Here is a 16,173-nt window from a genome sequence, read left to right as displayed (position 1 = left end):
AAAACATCCAATCTATCAATAGTTATATTTTTTAATGTCCTAAATAACTAAAAATTAGAGAAATGCAAGTTAATACAATACTTGAGTTTTTATAATACACTTCTCAGATTGGCATAGATGATGAAATCGGAAAATGAAAAATGTTAGCAGTATTATGGAACTGTGAATTGAACCAATAGTTCTGGAAAGCAATTTGGAAACTATTAAATGGTGGATACTCTGATCCAGCAAATACTGTTACTAGGTCTGTATACCAAAGAGATCAGAAGAAAAGGAAAAGAATATATATATTTATGAACATACTTTTGTGGTGTAAAAAAATTGAAAACCGAAAAGGAATGGCTGATATGGTATATGAATGTGATAGAAATATACTATAACACTGTAATATATGATGAAAAAGATGATTTCAGAGAAACTGGGGAAGACTTGTATGAACTAATGCAAAATGAAGTGGGCAGAACCAGAAGAACAATTTAAACAGAAACAGCAAAATCATAAAGATAAATAATTTTGAAAAATATAGGTACTCTGATCAGTTTAATGTCCAGCCACAGTTCCAGGGGAAACTATGATGAAAAAAGATTATTAGCCTCTGGATAAAGAAGTGATGAACCCAAAATACAGAGTGAGACATACTGTTGGTTTGGGATTTTTCGAATGTGGTTAATGGGAGGATTTGTTATGCTTGATTATTCGTGATTGTGACAGTATTTTTTTTCCTCAATGGGAAGGAAGGAGAGTAGGTGGAAGGTGAGGGAAGAAATGCAAATCTGAAAATGATTTTAAAATTCAAGAAGAAAAACTATGAGATATAATCAAGGCTAGAATGAGGAATATAGATCACCCCAAAAAAAGTATGCTTAATATCCAATAAAATCAAAGTATGATTTTGTGATAAAGAAAGTATTAAAACTTGAGAATCCAAATGATATAAAACAAGTGATTCAGGAAAAGGAAGATATATTACATGTGAAAAATATTTAAAGATGTTAAGGTTTAATTTGACTCACTCCTTTTCTCAGTGACTAGATTTTTCTTTATGGGCTACCTTTCTACCCTAAAGAAAACTCTGCCCTTCTCCCTAATTGATGACTCCCTAACTGGGACATTTATTTCAGGAAATCTTCCCACCACTCTTATTTTGCTCTCCAGACTTATTGTCCTCCTCCTCCTCCACTCAGGTGCTTTTCTCCTCCACTTCTATTTTCCAGATCCCCTTTACATGTTGTCATCCTCCATTAGACTATTAACTCCCTGAAAGTGGGGACTATCTTGTTTGTATTTGTATCTCCAACTCCCCGTCTATTATCTAATTTATTGTTCTCTTGCTGTCTTTCCTTTCACTCTAGTTCATTTTGTACAATTCTTCCCAAGTATTAATGTATTCCTGATACTCATTACTTCTTACAGAAAAAAATTATATTTTTGAAGAGAGATCTGGAAGTAAAAATCTAGATCTAATACATTGGTTGTCAAAATTAATTAGTTATCAGGAGACTTTTAGACTCTTAAAAATTATTGAGGACTCCAAGGAGCTTTTGTTTACAGGGTTTATACCTAGATGTATTTGTCATATTAAAAAAAAATTTAATGTTTTAGTAATATTATGATGATGATGATGAAAATGGCTTTAACCTTCTGGATCCCCTGATAAGGAAGTCCTTGGACCACACTTCTGAGAACCACTGAACTAACTTCACTCCATTCCAAGAACTCCAACTCCGGGTATAAATCCTTTGAATCCTGTGTGAATCCATGGGCAAATATTTAACCATGGGCAAATATTTGACAAGTATGAAACTAAAATATTTTGGTGTCACCAATTTCCTACATGTGTGATGAAATATAATTTGATGTCTACATATGTTGATTATGTCAATTTTGGAAGAGGAAGTACACAATTTAGTGTCTGGGGAAAATGAAGCATGATGGGAATTATACATAAAAATGTACTGAACACATTATTAACATAAATTATATACTGCATATATAATTTTAAATACTCCAATCATGCATTTTGTGGTTTCTTTGTTTAAAATATGCTATGTGTTGACTTTTAGAAGAAGATTAACACTATGTATTTATAATGCCAGTTAATAAAAGAATTTACAATTTTGTAAAATTGCTGTGAAACAATCATAGGATCACAATCTTTAATAAACAAACATCAAAAAAAAAGATGAATAAGCTTTAGGTTTTCAATATGGGGGGCAGCTAGGTGGCACAGTGAATAGAGCAGCAGCCTTGAATTCAGGAGGACCTGAGTTCAAATCTGGTCTCAAATACTTAATACTTCCTAGCTATGTGACCCTGGGCAAATCACTTAACCCCAGCCTCAGGGGGAAAAAAAAGAAAAGAAGGTTTCCAATATGTTCATTTAATAATGCAATAACAACATTTCCCTTAGTTTTATATCCTAAATTTAGAAGTCCAGAAAATTCCATATTATATGTTCAGGCTAACCCATTGCCCATTTGTGAAATATTGTTTTCAAATTCTGCTCATGAATTTTGACATGTATCTACAAGGATTACGTGTATACCCAAATATAAAAGCAAGTACAGTCTTAGTATTAGTAAGCAATCTTACTCTGCTACACAATATGCATAAAAACTTTGTTTTCTGGATTTACTTTTTTGCAAAAGTAGACCCCAACAAGTTTTGTATACTTCACGGTAAAAAGGCTAAGGCAAATAAATGCTTATTCCAATGAGAAGCACTGGCATAGATTATTGAAAACTGCATCCTTTTGTTTCCATTTCTGGTGCTGTCAATTGACCTGGGATATATCACTTATTTTCAATTTAAAAAAAAAAACACCAATAGTATTTTATTTTTCCAGTTACATGTGGAGTTTTCAACATTCATTTTTGTAAGATTTTAAGTTCCAATTTTTTTCTCCTTTACCTTCTCCTTCCCCAAAATAGCAAACAATCAGATGTAGTTTATATATTTTTTCTATTACTTTTTAATAACAAATTGCATATATCCATCACAAGTGCTTGAGCTTCCTCAAAGTGCCATATAAATATTTTATTAACTTTATAATTATAAAATTTTTGACAGTATATATGCATGAGTAATTTTTATAACATTATCCCTTGTATTCATTTTTCCAAATTTTCCCCTCCCTCCCTCTACTCCCTCCCCTAGATGACAAGCAATCCCATATATTTTACATGTGTTACAATATAACCTAGATACAATATATGTGTGTAAATACCATTTTCTTGTTGCACAGTAAGTATTGGTTTCCGAAGGTATAAGTAACCTGGGTAGATAGACAGTAGTGCTAACAGTTTACATTGACTTCCCAGTGTTCCCTCTCTGGGTGTAGTTGTTTCTGTCCATCATTGATCATCTGGAAGTGAGTTGGATCTTCTCTATGTTGAAGATATTCACTTCCATCAGAATATATCTTCATACAGTATTGTTGTTGAAGTGTATAGTGATCTTCTGGTTCTGCTCATTTCACTTAGCATCAGTTCATGTAAGTCTCTCCAAACCTTTCTGAATTTATCCCACTGGTCATTGCTTACAGAACAATAATATTCCATAACCTTCATATACCATAATTTACTCAACCATTGTCCAATTGATGGACATCCATTCATCTTCCAGTTTCTAGCCACTACAAAAAAGAGCTGCTACAAACATTTTGGCACACACAGGTCCCTTTCCCCTCTTTAGTATTTCTTTGGGATATAAGCCCAGTAGTAGCACTGCTGGATCAAAGGGTATGCACAGTTTGATAACTTTGGGGGCATAGTTCCAAATTGCTCTCCAGAATGGCTGGATTCTTTCACAACTCCACCAACAATGTATCAGTGTCCCAGTTTTCCCACATCCCCTCCAACATTCATCATTATTTGTTCCTGTCATCTTAGCCAATCTGACAGGCGTGTAGTGGTATCTCAGAGTTGTCTTAATTTGCATTTCTTTGATCAGTAGTGATTTGATACACTCTTTCATATGAGTGGATATAGTTTCAATTTCCTCATCTGAAAATTGTCTGTTCATATCCTTTGACCATTTATCAATTGAAGAATGGTTTGATTTCTTATAAATTAGGGTCAGTTCTCTATATATTTTGGAAATGAGACCTTTATCAAAACCTTTAACTATAAAAATATTTTCCCAATTTGTTACTTCCCTTCTAATATTGTTTGCATTAGTATTGTTTGTACAGAAACTTTTTAGTTTGATGTAATTAAAATCTTCTATTTTGTGATCAATAATGATCTCTGATTCTCCTCTGGTCATAAATTCCTTTCTCTTCCACAGGTCTGAGAGGTAGACTATCCTCTGTTCTTCTAATCTATTTATTATCTCATTCTTTATGCCTAAATCATGGACTCATTTTGATCTTATCTTCCTATATAGTGTTAAGTATGGATCCATATCTAATTTCTGCCATACTAATTTCCAGTTTTCTCAACAGTTTTTTCAAATAATGAATTTTTATCCCAAATTTTGGTATCTTTGGGTTTATCAAACACTAGATTGCTATAGTTGTACCCTTTTTTGTTCTTTGTATCTAATCTGTTCCACTGATTGACTGGTCTATTTCTTAACTAATACCAAATGGTTTTGGTGACTGCTGCTATATAATATAGCTTTAGATCAGGTACACCTAGACCACCTTCATCTGACTTTTTTTTTCATTAATTCCCTTGAAATTCTCCACCTTTTATTTTTCCATATGAATTTTGTTGTTATTTTCTCTAGGTCACTAAAATAGTTTCTTGGGAGTCTGATTGTTATAGCACTAAATAAATAGATTAGTTTGGGAAGTATTGTCATCTTTATTATATTCGCTCTGCCTATCCATGAGCACTGGATGTCTTTCCAAATATTTAAATCTGACTTTATTTTTGTGGCAAGTGTTTTGTAATTTTTTTGCTCGTATAATTCCTGACTTTTCTTTGGTAAATGGATTCCCAAATATTTTATGCTCTCGACATTTGTTTGGAATAGAATTTCTCTTTGTATCTCTTGCTGTTGCATTTTGTTAATGACATATAAAAATGCTGAGGATTTATGTGGATTTATTTTGTACCCAGCAACTTTGCTAAAGTTGTGAATTATTTCTAATAACTTTTTATTAGAATCTCTTGGGTTTTCTAAGTATATCATCATATCATCTGCAAAGAGTGACAGTTTGAATTCCTCATTACCTACTCTTATTCCTTTAATCTCTTTCTCGACTCTTATTGCCGAGGTTAGCATTTCTAATACAATATTGAATAGTAATGGTGATAGTGGACAACCTTGTTTCACTCCTGATCTTACTGGGAAAGGTTCCAGTTTATCTCCATTACATATTATAAAGTGCCGTATAAATATTGAAAATTATTTAACAAGGTGCTGTCTGATTTACTTGTATTTTCTTAAACTTTCATAGATCAAACCCAAAGAATAAAATCTGCTCCAAAGTGAATGTCATCATATTGTTAAAAGTTTGTATTGTTAAATTGGATGTAAAGTCAGGCTCAGAATCAGAAGAAGAGCTGGGTTGAAAGCCTATCTCTGAAAAATATTAGCAATCTGACCCTGAGTAAGTTGTTACCCTTTCAGTGTTGCAGGTAACTCACTCAGATCATAGTGGTGGGTCAATTCAAGTCAACATAAGTGCTAAGAATACAAATATAAACAAACAAAAAGATGGTCCTTTTCCTCAAGGATCTTTATTCTTATAGGGGATGACAACACATGGAAGGAAGCTAAAAGGGGGAACTGTAAAATGAAAGGGAGCAGGTACCCTTCAGGACCATGATGGAGAAAGCCTGGGAAATCAAGAGTAGAATGTGGGAAGAATTAAAACATGTCTGGCTTAGGTATTCTTCTTAAATCAGAAGTTTTGGGAGAAATCAATTGACCAGAAGAAGGAGCTTCGGTGACAGAGTAAACTACCAGAGTAAGAAATGTAATTGTAATGATCAGTCTTAGCCTAGAAAGAAGTTGAGAAAACAGATCTGAACCCTTTCATTCATATGAGAAGTGGGGGTCTATGGATATAAAATGTCACATACATTATTAAACATAATCTCCATATTAACTATTTTTCTTTTGTTACAAAAGAAACCTCACAGGGTAATGGACAGGATATCAGGCAGAACAACTGCTCTCCTATTCTCAGAGAGAGTTTCCTCACTTTAAGTTCCTATACCCATAATATCACAAATCTAATTGTTTTTTAAAAATTGGACTCATTTCTTACTATCCTTTTTCTACCACATGAGAAGATGACATGTTACCAAGGGATGGATGATATTAACAGATTTTTTTCTTTCCAAGATTGGACATCTGGACATTAAGACTCTGAGTGAGACCTCTACCTACTCCTTGTCAACACTGAGAAAGCCTTTCTGAGACTTTAACGTGGTTAAATCACTCCAATCATTTTTCCATGTATATCTTATTTGTGAGCAGAATGGATCTGCTCTCAGCAGTTCAAATCATTCTAGATGTTTCTGAAACATTGCTCTATAATCGTTAGCTGTAGATTTCTCCTTCTGCCATCCGCCTTTACTTCCAAAAATACACAGCCTTTCAATGATTAATTCTAAAGGTAGCACATGACTACTGAGATGGTGATTCAAAGCAACAGACTAACCAGTCTGTACTTTTGAGAAGAAATGAGTTGTAGTTTACTGGCCTCCTTTGAGCCATAACAATAGAGATGGGAGGGAAAGAAGGAGGAAGCAACAGCAGTTTAGCCCCACAGAAGCCAGACATATAAATTAGAAACAAAAATTCCTGGTTTCGAGAAATAATTATTACTAAACATGTTTGTTGGATTCCTTTTGCTGATGCCTTTAGTTCCTCACTTTGATCTTTCCCTACATTTCAGCATCTTTCTGACTACTCTGACAGTGGTTTAACTATCACTTTTGTAATGACTTAACAACAAGCTGGAGAAATCCTATTCAAGGAAATCGCTGTGGGCTTGCTAAAGCCCAGGAGGATTTACTTTCTAATTTATTCACCAACTAGGAAAGTGTAGGTGTCATCCACAGTCAGTCTTTGCAAAGCATAGAGAAGAGAATTAAGTTCAAAACTACAGTTGTATCTAGGATGATTCTGTCATTATCTCAGTAACTGTCTTAGGTTGGACAGACTATAAAATAAGCAAACAAATTCCAATGATGTCAGAGGTGGCAGAGTACCACAGTGGATAACAATGGTGGGTCATTACTGGGAGCCCTCCAACTCACCCTCTAAAAAAAAGAGGAGGAGGGGGCAATTTGGATAAAGAGGTGTCTGGATGCACTGAGACACTAGACAAGTGCCTGGCTATTTTCTAGTATAGTCCAATAGTATGTATATTGAAAGAAAGCATGGTATAGTGGATAAAACACTGGATTTGGAGTCCAGAAAATCTAGGTTCAAACTACATCTCAGACATTTATTATTTCTGTAATCTTCATTGGGTCAAATAACATCTCTCAGTCTGTTTTCTCCTTTGTAAAAGGGGATTTTACTCAATATCTTTCTAAGGTCTAAATCTATGATCTTTTCCTCATATATTTTATTTCCTGTCTATCTTTCTGTGATGTTTCCAGTAGGACCAAGAAAGTGCTATTGGATTCAATAGGGAAGAAATTATGTAGGTCACCTTGGAGAGAACAGTTGTAATTCAATACCTAAGTTAGAAACTAAGCTGAAGGCTATTGAGGTTTAGGAAGTAAAAAAATGAAGTCAAATATTATAAATGCTATATAGAAATTGTCTCTGAAATAGAGAAAAATACATTCTAGGATTGGGAATTAAGTGAAGGATTTAGAAATATGGAGGAGACCTGGGCAATGTAGGGAAATAGGGACTGAAGATTAGAGGAGAGAGAGAGAGAGAGACAGAGAGACAGAGAGAGAGAGAGAGAGAGAGAGAGAGAGAGAGAGAGAGAGAGAGAGAGAGAGAGAGACAGAGAGAGAGACAGAGAGAGAGACAGAGAGAGAGACAGAGAGAGAGACAGAGAGAGAGACAGAGAGAGAGACAGAGAGAGAGAGAGAGAGAGAGAGAGAGAGAGAGAGAGAGAGAGAGAGAGAGAGAGAGAGAGAGAGAGAGATGTGATGGAATGGAGGTAAAGGAAGTCACAAAACAGTACTGACAGGGTACACTATAAATTTATGCTACTTAATCTCAATCAAGGTGACACAGTGGGCATCAGGTTGTTTCTTCTCCCTTTAAAACGATATTGATTGACAATATCATTGGCTAACTCTAATGGCTTTGATTGTATTTCTATGTTAATAAATCCCAAGTCCATATATCAGACCCTGTTATATCTCTTGAGTTGTAATAACATATCTCCAATATCTTACTGTCAGGCATCTAAATATCCTAAAGTCTATTAAACTCAGCACACTCATTTAGCATTTCCTCCCCCAAGTTAGGTGGATAGTGTCAGTCCTGGAGTCAGGAAGACCTGAGTTCAAATCTGTCCTCATATTTATCACTTTGGGCAAGTCATTTAACTCTATTTGCCTCAATTTCTTCTCTTACTCAATAAATTTTGGTGAATCCTTAAGGTAATCTTCAGGAGTCTATGTTTGATATTGAAAACTCTTCACAATCTGGTTCCTTCTTATCTGTCAATTCTTCTTACACATTATCCACATCCTGCACCTATGAACTCTATGGTTCAGCCATGCTGGGCTACTTGCAGTTCCTCACACACACAATACTCACTTTCTTATGCCCATGCCTTTGTAAGAACTATCTCTCAGTTCTTACATTTTCTTTTTCTTTCTTTTTTTTTTTTTTTTTTTTTGCTAAGACAATTGGGTTGTCCACGGTCACATGTCTGAGGTCACATTTGAACTCAGGTCCTCCTGACTTAAGGGCGGATGCTCTATCCACTGTGCCATCTAGCTGCCCCCAGTTCCTACATTTTCTTATTTCCTCACCTTCGCCTCTTAGAATCCCAGACTTCTTTAAAGACTTAGTCTAAAAACATATATATGATGAATACAACTATGCAAGTAAAAAAGATCACTGAAAAAAAAGGAGGCAAATGCATTTTCTCATATCTTATTTGGGGATGAATATCAATATCCAATATCAATGCTCCCAGCTAAAACTCAAACACAGGGGAGTGAGAACATGTCTTTGTCTAGATGATAATGAGACTCCATCTCAAATACTTGGCTTCATCTTTCTTGGGTTTTTTTCTCTCCTGAGACCAAGTTGCTGTATGTTATATCTGAAAAATGGATTCTTCCATTATCCCTGAAGATAACATCATGAATTTGAATGTTTGGGAGTGTCTGAGATGATGATGACTGGTTAACAGGAAGCATTTTCTATAACTATACCTTTTCTAAGAGGAAAAAGAAATGATCATCAACAGGATCATCTTATACCTAGTCATTTAAGGGTTTCACCTAACTAACTAGAAGATCTGACTGTAGATCAGACTGTACTGATAAATGTGAAGATTTTATTCATCAGTTCCACAAAAATTGTCTTGCTTCCCGGGAAGAATAAAATAGGTGTGATAAGGGTTTTCTTTAATGTTTTAAGTATTTGTTGATGTGTACTTATGAGTCTTTTGTGTTTCAAGTATTTCTTTAGTTCTGGAAAAATAAATAGCTATATTTTTTGAAACTCAAAATTAAAAAAGAAAAGAATATAAAAAATAAGCAAGTTTAAAAAGAGAGAGAAAGATGGGAAAGGAGTAAAGTTTATCTATTTTGTACACCAAACCTTTTTTTTTCCAGAAGAAACCTAGTTAATACCTTTTTAGAGAAATTCTAGACATGACATGTCTAGCTTTGTGTTTAGAGATTTCCCCCAAGAGTCCATCTCTGATATGGGAACATAACAAGTCCTCTCTTAGAAACCAGACCATATTTTTCTTTGCCTTTGCATTGACCCAGTCTTACAATCATGTTCAATTATTTTCTATCACCTCACTTCAGTCATTCAAAAGTTTGTTTATATTTTTTTTACTTCATCCATGTGCATATTTCCTTCACCAGCAGAGACAAAATAGCGCACTGGAAAAGGTATTGAATTTTGAAGTCAGAGTGACTGGACTCAGATCCCAATTCTGTTATTCACTCAACCATTCAATAACTTAGGAAAAGACCTTTAAATAATGTGGCTGAGAAATGGATACCACTACCATCAACCTGAGCAAAACAGGGAAACTGAGGACTTCTCAGAAAAATCACTTTTGTGAGGGATTATGTGGTTTCTCATAAGATCACTAAGGTAGACTGAATCTACCATTAATGCATGAAGCAAATTAATGGGTTTGGGAAATGACATTCTTTGTATAAATATCATGATAAAGAATTAAAGATAGTTTAAGTAAAATATTGTGACCAGCTAAGCTTGAGCAAACATTGTAATAAGTCAACCATATTGGTTTGAGTGAGCATTGTAACAGACTGGAATGTAACAAACATTGTAACACTTTATAACACTTTAACCATGGGGAAAATGGGAAACTGAGGACTTCTCAGAATAATAAGACTCAACACCAAGGGTTTAATAATTAGGCTCTGGGAAGAAGAAAACATTTAAGAGATAACTGCTTAGGAAAGAATATGATTAACTATTTAAAGGCCTGGAGATTTTCAAGAAGTCTACACACTGGCTAATCTCTATTTGTTGATTGAGAGAAGCCTGAAGTAAAACCAGGTGTTCTTAGAAATTTTTAAATTGATTATTAGCCTTAGAAGTAAAACAAACTCTTTCTTTTGAAACGGGTAACCAAGACCCTGGTACCATAAAAGCCCACCTATATTCCAGAGACAAATAAAAGAATAAAGGTCAAGTTTGCCAATGATTTTAGGAGGATGAACAGAAAATAGATGGGCAAATAGTTGATGTATTTTTTCCCTGACTGTTTAAATTATCTCTCAGACTTTATGAAACCGACCTCTTCTCTCTGAGATTCCATCCACTTCTTGCAAAATTCTAATAAACCTTCTGTTCTTCATTTCTCTGAGCCTTCCTGAACTTTCCTAGTCTGGTACTTGAATGAAAGATATGTGGTCATCATTGGATGTGTATTTGAAGCCTTTCTAATTTGAAGAATATTTCACAGATTAGCATCCACTAGCAGAACATAGAGTCACCTATGATGACACATTAGAAGAGGCCATCTGTGAAGATTCTAGGTCACTACTAAAGAAGGGATGAATTCTTCAGGTCTTAGGAAGCAGAGACTAGCAGCCTGAACCCACCAAAATCAGTTTTACAGAGAGGTCAATGGAGAAAGATAAAATCATAAGCAAGAAGATCATTAGCAAAGGTACTGAGTGGGATAGGTAACCTGAAATATGAGAATTGTTTAGGGGGAAAAAAACATTAACAGCTCTGGAAAAAATGATTAGATGCTGTCTGGGAGAAATGATGAGATGAGCTTAAATTGGTTAGACTTACTGTTATTTAGTAATCTGCTCTTAAGTAAACAGACTGGCTGTTAAAGTTGATTCATCCATCCAAGTCTGTGCTGCAGTAAATAGCTCTTCTTCCAAAGTCCCTCTCATCTGTATTCTACTCCACACTTCACAAAATGCTGTTGCCTGTTTCAGAGTTGAGGAAATTGACTCACAGAAATGTGAAGTGATTTACCCAAATACACACAGGTGATTTAGGGAAAGAGTCAAGTTTTGAGGAAAGAAAAAAGGATGGCTCTTTAGAGGAACTTTTTTTGTTTGACTCTGCATACTTATTATATGGTCTATATTTTTATTATTCAATGGGAAGAGTAGATGGATAGGAAAATAAATGCTTATTAATGGAAAAATTAAATTAGTTGAGGGAGAAGAAAGAAGGAAGAATGAGAGAAGTTCCTGGAAAGGTTGCAGTGACTAGAGTTTCACTATTTTGGTCTGAAAAAATCCTGTAAAAAAAATGAGCCTCCTGGAGATTTGGATTTGATTTGGTTTGATTTTAATAAAAACAAATATCACAGAAGTCTGTATACTATTATAATACCATAAAAATAATCAAAAAAATGAAAAGAAGTGTGTGAAATAGATTGCAGCCAGTCAACTATAACAAAGGAAAAAATGGTACTGCCTTCTCAATAGCTTCTGACTTCATTGACTATACACTTCTAGTTAAAGATGATTTGATACATTGGAACTGTCTCCTTTTTACTATGTTTCAATAAAATTGTTTTCTTGGCTTCTTTTCAGAATCTCCTTCACTTCATCCAGTGTTGGATTTAAATACCCATCAAATCCAAGTATGTATATTCATAGAGACACATCTGAATTTGAGACCAGTTATCCCAAAAGATGGAGTTGATGGGTTGTAGCACCATTTTCCGTATTTTCTGGTCCTGGTCATAGTTCTGAGTTCTCCATGTGGAAGAAGTGGAGCACACTCAAAGAATTTTGAAAAAAGAAAAAGATATTTCTCTCTTTCTCTCTGTACCCATCATTCCCTCACAAAATTTGCGTAATCCAAATACCTCACTGAACTGTAGAAATGCACGGTTTATCATTTCTTGACCACTAACAATATCTGTTACTAAACAAATAGTGGGGACCAATGTGAAGCTTAGTGGCAAAGGTTGATCTGGCCTGTGTAGACAGGGCCAGAATAAGAGATTAAGTTATGCTGCCATCCCCAAGTCATTCCTAACAGCATTTGGGAAGCAAGAAAGAGGTGCATTTGTAGTAAGATGTATTTAGCGCTGCTAAAGCCATAAAGTATCCTGAAGGAAAGACAGGTGGCTGTGCTAACAAGCTAGTCAAACTATTAGTACCCCTTCCCCAGAAAAGAATAGCAACATCCATTAGACCACCAGTCCTGCTTCTAAGCAAATGCTTACAACCATCATCCAGGGGTCAATCACCAAGGAGATACAACCTGATTTTGCAGGTGCTATAGCTCCCACATCCTCAGCAGTCTTAGTTTTTAAAGACTAGAAAAAGAAAATACTTCCCCAAAAAGTTTGGTATTGTCAAATGATTCAACACCAGACATATAGTTTTAACTATGAAAATACACTTCAATTTACTATGCATCTGTGCCCCAGGCCTTTCTATCTACCTTTCAACTGAACTCTCCTTCCTGTGTCTTCTCTCCTATTAGAATGGGAATTTTTTGAGGACAGGGATAGCTTACTTTTCTCCTTATATACCTTAGCACAATGCTTCAGACATTGTAAGCTCTTAATGCTTTTTTTCATTCATGGATATATATGTATACACATATATGAATCATTTGTATAGTGAAAATTATTCCCATATGTCCTACAATCCAACTGCACTGGCCTATTTGCAGTCTCACTCACAGGACACTCTCCTATCTCCATGTCTTTGCACTGGCTATAATCCAAACTTGGAATTCTCTTCCTTCTTCCTAATCTTTTTTAGTTTTGCTGCCTTTCTCAAATCCCACTTTTTGCAGGATGCCTTTCCCTGTTCCTCTAACTAATAATGCCATTCCCCCCCTAACCCAGCTTCCATTTACTCTGAATATATGTTGTATGTTACAATTATTTACATGCTGTCTCTCCTACTAGAGTGGGGCTCCTTGAGAGCAGGACTTTTAGCCTTTCTTTATATTCCCAGAGCCTAGAATAGTACCAGTAATATAGCAAGCACTTAATAAGTGTTTGTTGACTGACTGACAATTGGCTAAAATATGTAAAGGATACAAAATCCCCATTATTTGTTGTTTATTGACAATTTTTCAAAAGGATTTGATTTGGGAGAGCAAAAATCCATCTTAAAAAGTTCTCCTCCTACTAGATGTCTCCAATGAATATCATTCTTGGAAAATATAATAAAAAGAAATTTGACTAATCTCTGATTATTGTTAAAAAGCAAGTTGTAAAACAGTGACATATGTGCTCATCCAAAGAGTTTGCTGTCACCAAGAAAAAGGTTTACCATAGAGTCCAAATGGAATGAGGATTAACAAATGATGATGAGATACTTAAGATGCTCTTGTTTGTGGATAGCATGGTGATAATCACACCAGGTCTCAGAATATTTCACAGTTTCCTATATAAGCTTTGTAATCACATGAAAGACTTCATCCTAACCATCTACACAGGAAAAACCAACTGGATAAAGAAAAGCTATTGTCTGGACTCTGGTACTCAGTTAGACAAACCCAAAGAACTAGACAATCAGGACAGAGATCTTGAACAGATACCAAAAATGGGCAATAGAAAGAAGTCAAAATTAATAGGAAGAGTAGGTGAGTTTATCTTTTTTAAATTGCCCAATTTTTTTTCTTGTGTTCCAAAAATGAAAACCATATTGTATGTCAATATTCTTGCACTAATATTGTAATTATCATTTTTCAAACATTGTTGAGTTTGTCTTCACTTGCTAGTTTATCAGTTGCTACTGCTTCTATCTTCCTGGAGACTAAACGCCTTTTAAGGATCTCTGTGCTCGGTGTCATTTCTGTGGCAAACCAAAGCAAGAGGAAAATTGGCTGACCCATAGAAATAAAAACATATAATAAAGAATATCATGTCCTCTAATCCAAATACCATACATGGCAACAAGTTTTATTGGCTCATTTTTTGCTGGTGGCCATTAATTTATAATAATAGTGTCGAAATGATATGTACTTACACCTGATCTTTAAACAGTTAAATTTGTGTTGATATCTTTTCTTTTTAATCACTCACATTTCTGAATATGTCTCATTTTTCTCTCCTTCAAAGTCAGTTGATCTCTTAAAATGAAGAACAACAGCGGGAAGGGGGAACAAAACTCATCAATTTATTGAAAACTTCTGATGTTACATGCAATGTTCCATATCAATATCAAAAACTTCTGATATTATATGCAATGTTCCATATCAATAGTTCCCTACCTTGGCAAAGAAAGGAGAAGGGCTCCTCTGTGGAGCCATTTGATCATTAAAACTTTCCATTTATTTTATGTTGTTTAGTTATTCTTTCCATTTATATTATTATAGTTGTATCTATACTGTGTTCCTGCTTCTGCTTAATGAATTCATTTAATAAGCATCTGCTTAAGCATACCATATGCCAGAGATTGTGCTAAACCCTAGGGATATAAAGAGGCAAAAGACAATCTATGCTCAAGAAGTTTACAATATAATGGGAGATACAACATGCAAACAAATACATACAAAGCAAGCTATATATAGGATAAATGTGCAATAATCAAAAGAGAGAAAGCACTAGAATTAGGGAGGATTAGTAAAGGATTAGTTTCTCGTAGAAGGTGGGATTTTAGCTGGAATTTAGGAGCCATTTATTATGAATTACAGAAATAAAGAATTTCCAAGGAAAATGCCCATTACTGATTTAGTAATATAAGTTTCTTTATACTTTTCTCTATTCATCCTTTTCTCTATTTCTTATAACACAATAATATTTTATTACATTCATGTACCATAATTTGTTAAACAATTCCCCGCTCGATGGGCATCTACTTTGTTTCCAATTCTTTGCTACAACAAAAGTGCTATTACAAACATTTTAGTGTATAGGGAGTCTTTCTTTTTGGTCATTGCCTAGACAGTGTCTGATATAGCAGATATATTGAAAATCCAAGATCATCATTTGATATCATCTTTCAGATGCTACTGCTCTAAGCTCATTTTCCTGGCCTGTTATTACACATAATAAGAGACTTGATTTGAGAGTGCTCATAATAACACATTATCAACCTTACATAGGATGTGTTTTTCAACCTTAAACCCTTGGGAGGGTAAAACGATTTTTCTCAATGTTGATTGGTTGTGCACGTCCTTAATAGTGCTTTAAATTTGACCTTGCTAATCCAACTTTTCCAACAGGGAGAAAACTCTCTAGATTTTAAGACTTCTCTTATATAACTCCATACCCATATGAAGAATACTTTATTAAGAATTAAAGATAGTTCATTCCTCAAGTTCTCCAAGACTTTTGAAATCATACTATTATCTACTTTATACTTTTGAGTGTGTTTCTGAACAAGACCAAAAAAATTTTTAAAGCTCACATCCCAGGGTATTCCATTCATATTGCAGCTTCGAACTGGCTTTTGGTGAGTATTAGATACTAAACAAGAAAATGAATTGGTGCCTTCTGCTAGGATCAATTCATGTATTTATTGATTTAATTGCTAAAGTATCTTTGTTGCAAATAGAATAATTATATGGTAAAGCATTTAACTTCAAGTATTTATAAACATTCTTTTCTTTGAATTTCTTTCCTTTTAGTTC

Source organism: Sminthopsis crassicaudata, chromosome 6 (genome assembly GCF_048593235.1).
Source record: "Sminthopsis crassicaudata isolate SCR6 chromosome 6, ASM4859323v1, whole genome shotgun sequence".
Lineage (NCBI taxonomy): Eukaryota > Metazoa > Chordata > Mammalia > Dasyuromorphia > Dasyuridae > Sminthopsis > Sminthopsis crassicaudata.
Note: the sequence above shows the minus strand (reverse complement) of the source record.